The sequence below is a fragment of the Nematostella vectensis genome, chromosome 2, assembly GCF_932526225.1.
Source record: "Nematostella vectensis chromosome 2, jaNemVect1.1, whole genome shotgun sequence".
NCBI lineage: Eukaryota > Metazoa > Cnidaria > Anthozoa > Actiniaria > Edwardsiidae > Nematostella > Nematostella vectensis.
In genome coordinates this window covers 20133798-20144484 of record NC_064035.1, presented here as the reverse complement: position 1 = coordinate 20144484, position 10687 = coordinate 20133798, and the positions used below count along the sequence as shown (strand labels likewise).

The window sequence follows — 10687 nt, the reverse complement described above, 5'->3', positions numbered from 1 at the left end:
TGGACCCGACGTCCCCGTTTGTGCCACAGCATCTTCCTCTGAGTTTGTCTCGAGTATCCAAATATGGATCAGGGATGACCGCGGTAGACGGGTGGACTTTAAGGGCAAGCCTGTTCGCCTCGTATTAGTGCTAACCTAGGTCCGACATAACAAGCATGGCAAACAGCGACGTTAGCAGCGGTGCCATATACCCCTCGCTTCCCAGCGTCTGCCCCCCGAAGGGTACGCATATGACGCCTACCGCTCCGGCAAGCATCCGCGGCGACGTGCAAAGCTTCCGACTCCAGAAAATATGTGACACTCAGGCGGTTCTAGACAACGAGATAACGCATCATCGACAGGTGCGGAGGAAGTATAAGCGCGCCTTTGCCGTTACCCATGCTGTGTCTGTGGCATCTGGCATCGCTGCAGGGGTGCTTTCCAGTGTCGGGGTGGGGCTCTCTTTGAGTGGGATAGGGGTTCTGATCGGCGGTCCGCTGGCAGGGGTCGCTGGGCTGGTCGGTGTCGTGGACGCGGGGGTAGTCTCTAGGGGTCTTACGAGCAAGGTGGCTAAACACGAAGACACGATGGTTTTAGCGGAGAAAACTCGATCAGCGAGCTGGTCTCTAAGGCTCTGCAGGAAGGGCATATCTCAGACGAAGAGTTTCGGCTAATACTCAGGAACAAGAGAGATACTACGCGCTCAAGGCCGCTATCAGAGCTCTACACGGCCTCGCACCGCGTGAGAAAAAAAGCAGGAAAAACACGCGAAAAGATGAAAAAGAGGCTGCGAGAAGTTCGCGAGGAGTTCGGGAGCGAGGTGTTCGAGTAAAACTCAGGTTTAAACGCCACGCCAGCGGCTTTGAATTTACGGCCGAAAAACGGTTATTCCGCGCTCCGTAGGTTGGCGGCCCAATCCACGTTCCTCGTTTTCACGGCCCTCAGGTCCTAGCACAAGGCGCTGGCGTCCCCGACATAGATTAATGATTGCTGACCATCGCTAATTACCCATCTACGCGGAGTGTGTTTTGCGTAGATTTACCCATCTACGCGAAGTGGTACCGACGTAGATTAATAACCAGCAATTATTAATCTACGCGAAACGCGTTTCGGTGTCAATGAAAGTCCCAATCCTGGAATGGGGCTGGGGGGTCGGAGGGGGGATTCGCGCCTCCCAAGCCTAAGACGGGGCTGGGAGGCCCGGAGGGGCGATCCGCGCCTCCCACTCGTTTCTATGAAACCCCCTAGTCCCCCCCTTTTATAGAGTTGCAATTCATAAAATTAAGTAGGCAAGGAAGTCCAGAGAAGCCAAAGGCTTATAAAAAAGGGACTCTCTTCTAACATATCCATAAATACATAGAAGTGGACCTTTTGCTCTCGTGGGCGGTGCTGCCTCTCTCTGGGTACGGGCCTTGTTGAATTGTTTATTGAAGCATTTGCCCTATAATGAAAGAGAATCTCTGATTTAGGCATATTATTTCCTATGACTACGCCTATTTTACTATTTCTAAGGCGTTGTAGGGAGGCGAACTATGACATGACTCACCGAATTTTATTCTCATTTAAGAATTCGGGATTTTTTCGAATAGTAATGTTGGATCCGTTTTCCACATCCATAAATCTGGTCGAATGGTGTTTAAGTTGGATAAATTTCAAAGAAGTTTGATTTCTTATTCAATATCCATTCAGCACTTCTATTGTTCTAAAAATATCGCATAGGAGGTCGGGTCCGTTTAGCCGGGTCATTCGATTTTTAAACGCGTGCAGGCGCAGTACTCCCTCCTATCAAACCAACTTTTGTGGGTGAAAATGCTAAATTACCCACAGTGGTATATCTGTGGTTATTAATATATCTGATCTTACTTCGGTAAAATACTCAAGATTCGGATTAAAGTTTTCCGGGATAATCGAAATATTGTTTTTGATAGCGGTACCGACCACACAGATTCGTTGTTTCAACTTTATATAAATAAATGATGTTGCATAAAACACTACATGTTTTAAGGTTCTGTTCTTTATTGGTTCCTGTGTATAATTATACTATTACTAGCGGGTACCCATGAAACAATTACGCTGGAGAAATACTTCTTCCTGTTGTCTTGGCCTTGTAGTGGAGTTTTATCTGCAAAGAATTAACGTAGCTAAGCAAAAATAAGTTTCTAGCCTCACAGGCTGCCCAGGATCTGTCCTAATTTTGTTAGTTAAGATATCGAGTTCGTCAAAAAGAAATAGCACAATCAAAACACTAAAGCCACTCTTAAAAGGAAAGAAGCTTGACTAATTTTAGTTTAGTGAGTATTGGCAAAATGCGATTAGTGCCTAAATAAGGTTATGCTATGGAAAGGGAAAATGTTCTAAAGAGAGAAATTCGATAGTCTCCGCTCTTAACTAAACCTCTGCTTGTGCTGTGTACAGATTCTACAAACATGATAACTTTAGGGATTATTTATTTTTAATAATCATTATTCTGTTCAGCTATCATAAAATGGATATAATAAAAACATGTATAATCTTGTTTTTTTTTATTGTATATGCCATATCACAACAATGATTCGGGCAAGAAAGGTAAGAAGCATCATCTCTTTAGATGGGGTTGGTCTCGAAGTGTGCTCCATTAAAGTAGTAGCGGCTGATGGTCCTATCTTACAAATACTATCCCCGCAGCAGAGATATCACCGGAATAAAATTCAGGAAAACTAAGAATGTGAGAATGTTTAATATTTCGTAAACATTTCTTTGGTTCACTGCCTTCAATGTGCTATCACTTAGGGGTAAATTTATTTTAACACCCAAAGTGAGCCATATTGTATTAACAATATAATTTAGATTAAATTCTTATTTCATTTATGTAAGTGCAAAATAAACAACAATATCTATTTATGCTATCATATTGTTTAAACAAACATATTTTGAAGTCAAATGAGAGAGCTATAGAATATCCAGACTTCAAATTATAGTAGATACATATTCTTAAGGATCGAGATCAACAACACTACAAAGACAACACAATGCTCTAGATTTCATTGAAAATGTTCCATAAAATGAAAATGACATTTAATGAGGGATAAAGGTATTTTAGGAAGAAAACAAAACTTATTTAAAGAAAGGACCAAAATACCAAAAAATAAGCACCATAGTACCAAAATAATTTGAAATCTACTTGGTAAAAAAATCATGTCATTCAATGAGAGTGATCAAGATATTTTATAGTAAGAAAACAAAATGTGTCTTATGGGTAGCCGGACAAGTGTCCCGATGTAAGGTAGTCACTTCTGTGGAATTCTTCACAGCGATTTGTAGAAGACGATTTTCTTCAATAGTCTCAAACTAAGGTAGTCACTTCTTTGGGATTCATTCATGGCGATCGCAAATGTAAACACGAGTAAATACAGCGAAATCAATTCGGCTTGAGATGATTTTGCACAATTACTTGGTAGAGACAGAGACTATGGTAATATATACAGTAATGAAATCTGGAATCTGGCCTTCAACTGCACAAATACATGGATCTGAGAGCTAGACTCGCAAAATCCAAGATGGTGGCCATGACACAGCTTATGCAGAAGGTATCGACTATAGCGCAAATATTCTTGGGTATTTTGCGCAAACACAAGACGACGAAAAAAAAAATGCATTTTATGACTGGGCTACCACAGGTTTTCTAGTAAAAACACCGACAAGACAACTAAAGGTTATAAACTGAATTTATAAAGAACTAAACAAGGAACAGAACAAATGACATTTCAACTCAAAGTACAACTGTATTTATTTACTACACAAATCTGCGCTAGTTAAACTTTGCCACTAGACTCTATTCATATTTAAAGCATATCTCCGGCACTGCTGTCATACGATCCTCCGTCATTTACCTCCATAAAACCCGATCGGACATACAGTTTACTACGTATGGTTGTGGAGTCTTAAAATAAAACATAAAAAGAGACAACGCAAGGTTACTGGTCCCCTCCCTATCCATTTTCTACATTTTTAATAACAGAAAATGGTAGGGATATTAACCTGGTTCACCAGGGGGTATCATCAGGAACCACCTGATTCATTGTTGCCAGCTTAAGCGAGTCACAGTTTGGCCGATCAACTTCAGACAGACCAGAAAGCTGGGGGATTTCATTTGTACTATGTGCACTTGCACCCTATTTGTACTGATTTGATATCAAGCTGTGTCGAGGTCACAATCAAATGATGTGTTACATCTGCAATCTCAATACTCGCCATCACAGTTGAAAGGTGGATGATTAGCTTCTCAAACAACGTTTTTTCACTGTACGATACAGATCCGATAAAAGTTCACATTCTGGCACAGTTGGCACTTGGATCAGGCGATGGTGCTCACTTGCATGTTGTCATTGTTTGAATCTTGCTATGGCACATAATTGGTTGCTGCCACCATTAAGACCTGGGAGAGGTTATACATTAGTTGTGAAAGACACTGAAGAAACCCAAAGAGCAAAAAACATCCTAGTGAAACTTGGGTGATGAGGTGAATGACAAAAAATTTACATATGTTGAGACTTTTTTAGTTGTCAGTCAAAGTAGTTTGATGTTTGCTGGACACAACAAAAGTGTGAATTACAGTAGGTTTTTCTTCCAATCCCTGTTGTACTTTGCTCAATGTTTTGAAGCTCGCATTTCATGAATTCGCGTGAAAAAAGAGATTCTTTTAATTTAGGATAACGAAATTCTTGTAAACCGGTGACAACAAATGTTTTAGTACAATCTTTGACATGGGGACCAAAAGTAAGCCCCGGTATTACCTTTACATATACATCAGTGGTTAACAACATGTTTGCATGTTTGGCTGGACTTTTACCTTGTATGTCTCCTGGTTCTTCTGCCATTCCAGCCTGTTAAACAGAACATGTTTAGTTTTTTTTTAACAAATTTTGCTTGTGGTGTAATACCGTCATAGTACCTCAATGTGGGTTGTGCAAACCAACATACAGTTGAACTCACAAAAAGGGACTAACTGGGACCAGTCCCATATACACATGATATCACATTTTAGTGTATTTTGAGCTTGTGTGAGAAAATTAGAAACTGGGTCACTTTTTCAAGTTTCAAAACTATATTGATGTCCTACTTCTCCAAAAACCCATTAGAACCCTTTCTATAATCTTATCCATTGCTTGAAAACCTCTACCAAGTTGTCTAGGAGTCATAGGGGTTAAGTTCAAATGTTTGCTTTTTGCTTGGCACATGGGGCTTTATACACACACATACTTTCCAAATAAAGTGCAAACCAAGTCACAGTGACATTTAGCCTACACAGCTATATGCATATACAGTATTGGAACCAGAGCGTGACACATGACTCACATCTGTGACTAAATATAAGCTTTTTCCAGCATAATATTGAAAAATGTATGTGATATTATTTCTGTATGTTTATGATTGCAATAAGTGACAAATCTTTTTTCAATTACTTTATGTTGTATGACGACTTCAAACACAAGTTACTGTATATACATGTTCTGAAACTGTTTACCACCTTTTACGAATCGTTTTTTGCATCTTACAAACTCTTTAACATTACTCTATTTTGCTTTCATGCTTGATTTGGAATTTCCAAAATTCACCATATCCTGTTTTTGTTATTAGGTGGTAAACCTTTAGAAAGCTAGTAAAGTTCCAAGGAAGCGTATAAAAAATTAGCATGGCAGGGAAAACTGTTGGTAATGGATAAAGATGATTACAACAGACCCTTATGTTTAAAGGCTTTTATTTAAGTAATTTTGCACATGAACCATCCATAACTCATAAAGCGTGTGCATAAATATTATGCACACAAAGCAATACATAATAAGGCCTTTGTTCAGAAATAGGGTCAGCGAATAAATATTTTAGTCCAATAAAAGTGAATACAAATACAGAACTCTATTTCAACGCTTTATAAGCTTATAGATAATACAAAAATGATTATTTGAGATCGTTAAACACAAGTATGGCTCAACATCATTCAAATCCCGCTCCACTAGAGCTAGGAATTAATGCGTTTGAAAATTAAAAAAATCACTAACACTTAGATTCTAAACAATGCTAATATAGGGCGCTTCCTATATTTTTTCTCGCATTTCCTTATTATTCGTTCGCTATGAGTTCCGGACACCACAAACGGCTACCGACACGTGGATTACAAGGGCAAAATAACACAAATCGGAATCCACTTTAATCGGGAAAAGCTGTAAGGATAACCAAAAATCATTATCCCTTAAGAGAACATAAAGTCTCACTTGATAAGATTGGTATGCTTGCAGATAATATATTAACAAAGGGATGTATTTTAACAGAGAAACAAAAGCAATACTTTGAAAGTGTCACTGGATGCTTGATGTCGGATTCCTTGGAACGGCGTAAAAACCTTACTTAATTTTAAAAACAGGGCCTGATTGAACTTAACAAATCGTCTTAAGAAGCATAATTAAACATGCATTATTCCATGACTTTGTTGGGCTAATAATTCAAGGTTGGATGGAGTTTGCTTTTTTCATCAGTTGAGCTAATACTTTTAAGTATTGTAATACTTAAAAGTATTACAATAGTCTTCGCTGTTTTGCTTAGAGATTTTCAAGAGGAGCATATTCAGCAGAACTTCATCTACCCAAAAATTATTATAATTAATGGAGATCCTTACCTTGAATAAAGGGTAAATGCTGAAAAAGTGATTCACCAAGTTAACAATTCCAACACGACCCTATGAACGATCTCCCCTTTGCACGATCTCCACAAGGTACAAGACACGATCACAAGGCACTTTGATTGGATGGACGGTATGGGAGATACAAGAAACAATCTGATTGGTTAGACACTTCTGCAACGAGGACCATTCTGCAACGCTACATCCGTTCCCCTTTAGCGCGCCTACGCAATATAATCCACAGGGATCCCATCAACAAAAAAATCTGACACATCGCTTGCAGAAAGGGTGACAAAATCAGAAATATGTTCGGGCAGAGGCTTTTGAAAGAATCGATTTTTGTGCCATCTACGAGCTGGTTTGTACCATTGACGCCGTGCCGGATAAGGCTTTCACGTTCTTCCGCCATTTGTTTTTTAAAAGCTTGACTTACTGTTCAATAGCACGCTACACCTATTGCGTAATAGCTTGAATTCGTGTGACTGAGCATGCTGCGATGAGGGATCGTTATCGATGAAAGCGACGGTGAGGCCAACATTGGCATTGATTTATAAAGAATGAAACCCCCTCCATAAATGTACTTTCGTTTCAGGTTATCGCAAATAAAGTATTTTTGCCTAAATTAAATAAGCGTCCGCTTTCCAATAACCTCCCCCCCGAAACTCGAATAATTACATAAGCGCCCCGAGCGCTTATTCGAATCATTACAGTAGCTTCTCCTTGACATCCCCATAATTCCTCGATCATAATAATAATGGTTCTTTGAATCACAAGATTTATTTTTTTATGTTATTAGCTTCGCCACAATAGGCAGGGTAGCTGCAACAGCATGGTCATTTACTGCGGACCCTTTAAAAAACTACATAATTACAACAAGTTACAGGACGAGCGAGACTACGGCATGAATTACACTTGATACAGACAGTTTTGTACGTACGCGGGTCTTCTGCGTCGTAGAAATCTAAGGCGACAAAGAAGTAGTCTAGAATGGCAGATTTAAAAGAGCTTAAAGAAGATTAGATCAAGTTCAGTTCACTGGAGAGGGATTTCCATATCCTAGTTGTACGAACAGAAAAAGATTTCTGATATGTTGTAGTCTTACACTTAGGTTTAGTGTACTTTGTAAACTGTACACAGTTTAGGGAGGATCTTGTTTGCCTTCAACGACGTATAGTAGGGAGAATTGACGGATTTAGATTTAGAAGTTCATTGGTCAAGATACTCGCCTAGAGCTGTATGATATTTCTGTCTAAAATGGAAGGTCCAGTATGTACTTAGTGGTTTGTATAAGGCGGTCAAGAGCGGTCTTACTAAAGTAATGTATAGGAGGCGCCTAACATTTGTGTTTTTTTAGGAATCTAGTTATCCTTCTTATGAAGCCCATCAGTCTATTTGCGTGAGATGTTTGGCTGTGGACGTGATTGTTCCATGTTAGGTCGTCCGACACGAGCACCCCCAGATCACGTTCTGTCGCCACTTCCTCGACTACTTTGGTCTTTATAGTGTAGTTCGTCACGATCGGCTTCTTTTCCCTTGTAAACCTTTGAGCTTTACACTTGGTCTCGTTGAAGAGAAGTCCAGCGTCGGTTACCTGGTAGCGCAGACGTCCATGCGGTCTAGGTCTGACTGAATACACGCAGCGTTAGCAGGGGTCTTGATCTGCTTGTAGATGTTTGTGTTACGAGGTTTTTGGGTGTGGTTCTTTTATGGTATTGGGGGTAGCCGGGGATCGTACACGCTGAGCAAGGGTTGGCCGTCTTCTTTATTCTTTATTGCACCACTTGATTGTTTACAAATGGTAGGGCTACCACTGGCTAGCGGGAGGTTGGCTGTACGAAGGCAAGTGCTTTCGGAAGGTAGTGAAGGAACATCTATTTCCCTGAAAGTTGACGAAGCCAACTTTAGAGAGTCCTGACTAAACCAACCTAGAGCACTGCCGTGTAGTGTCCTCGCAACAGTTACAGCACAATCCTAGAGCTAGTTACTATGCTGCTCAATTTATACTAATCTCATTAATAAACTGGTTAAACTGGTTTTAAGGGTGATGTAAGAATAGAAGATCGGATGTTGACTTTGGGAAGAAATTCAACTATGAAATAATAAATGACTAAGAATAAATTCCTTCGATAGAAATAGCAAGAGCAGGATAAAAGGAAGAGTTTGACTATAGTAATATGCAAAATTATGTAATGTAACAGCGGTAAGATTAAGGATAAAGGTAATCGTTAAACTGTTATTTAAGCCTGGCAAATATAAAACCTGTTTTGCTAAACGGTAAATACGCATGCTCAGTCAAACAATGAAGAGATCCACGTAAAGCAAATAAGTGAAATGTCGAATGGAAAGTGAAAGTAAATATCTGACTGACGTGTCGGAAACGACTTTTGCATAGGTTAACAATTCCTTCATAACATTTGCGTCGTCCGCAAACATAGCTATGTGGCTACTCTCGACTACGTCTGCTAGGTCGTTCACGTAGATTGGGAAGAGAGCCGGCCCTAAGTTTGACTGTGTTTATAACATTGGCGACGAGCGATTAAGGAACCTATGCCAGCATAAACAGATTCCGGTGCCAACGTAAGCGAGAGGCGACGTCGAAATCGATTATAGTCCAATGAACAAAGTTTGACTGTGTTTTTAACATTGGCGACGAGCGATTAAGGAACCTATGGCAGCATGGGGGGGGGGGACCAGGGGGTTTCAGAGAAACTAGTGGGAGGCGCGAATCCCCCCTCCGAGCCCTCCAGCCACGTCTCTATATATCAAGCGTATAATGTTTCACGTACATGAATAATTAGGGCAATCGTTCATGTAGGCCGGGCGCGTTTCACGTACATGAATAATTAGGGCAATTGTTTATGTAGGCCGGGCGCGTTTCGCGTACATAAGCTTTTGGCAATTGCTAATGTAGGCCAAATCGATTTCACGTACATAAGCTTTTCGCAATTGCTAATGTAGGCCGGGCGCATTTCGCGTACATGAATAATTAATTAGGGCTGTAGGCCGGGCGCGTTTCACGTACATGAATAATTAATTAGGGCTGTAGGCCGGGCGCGTTTCGCGTACATGAATAATTAATTAGGGCTGTAGGCCGGGCGCGTTTCACGTACATGAATAATGAATTAGGGCTGCAGGCCGGGCGCGTTTCACGTACATGAATAATTAATTAGGGCTGTAGGCCGGGCGCGTTTCGCGTACATGAATAACTAATTAGGGCTGCAGGCCGGGCGCGTTTCGCCTACATGAATAATTAATTAGGGCTGCAAGCCGGGCGCGCGCGTACAAGAATAATTAGGGCGTGGAGGCCGGGCGCGTTTCACGTACACGACTTTTTGGGGCAAATAGCGATGGCGTCGGGGAGGGCCGCGAAAACGAGGAGGGCCGCCAACCTACGGGGCGCGGAATAACCGTTTTTCGGCCGTAAATTCAAAGCCGCTGGCGTGGCGTTTAAACCTGAGTTCTACTCGAACACCTCGCTCCCGAAGTCCTCGCGGATTTTTCGCAGCCTCTTTTTCATCTTTTCGCGTGCCTCCAGGGAGGGCCCTTTCCTGCTTTTTTTATCACGCGGTGCGAGGCCGTGCCGGGCTCTGATAGCGGCCTTGAGCGCGTTGTATCTCTCTTGTTCCTGAAGTATTAGCCGAAACTCATCGTCTGAGATACGCCCGCCCTGCAGAGCCTTAGAGACCAGCTCGCTGATCGAGTTTTTCTTACTCTCCGCTAAAACCATCGTGTCTTCGTGTTTAGCCACCTTGGTCGTAAGACCCCTGGAGGATGTTCCCGCGCCCGCGCCCGCGACACCGACCAGCCCAGCGACCCCTGCCAGCGGAGCGCCGATCAGAACCCCTATCCCACTCAAAGAGACTCCCAGCCCGGCGCTGGAGAGCGCTCCTGCAGCGATGCCGGATGTCACAGACACAGCATGGGTAACGTCAAAGGCGAGCTTATACTTCTTCCGCACCTGTCGATAATGCGTTATCTCCTTGTCTAGTGTCGCGTATTATCTGGAGTCGGAAACTCTGCGTGTCGCCGCCGGTGCTTGCCGGAGCGGTAGGCGTC

The 10687-nt window shown here is 41.8% G+C and overlaps 1 long non-coding RNA gene across 1 annotated transcript; it reads right to left on the bottom strand.

Moving 5' to 3' along the window:
* Window positions 1-3665: 3665 nt before the first annotated feature.
* On the bottom strand, window positions 3666-6728 carry LOC125561005. The gene is made up of 3 exons (XR_007306998.1): window positions 6629-6728; window positions 4808-4841; window positions 3666-4393 (listed from the first exon to the last, which is right to left on the bottom strand). It is a non-coding gene; the product is annotated as an uncharacterized LOC125561005 (long non-coding RNA).
* Between the last annotated feature and the right edge of the window lie 3959 nt (window positions 6729-10687).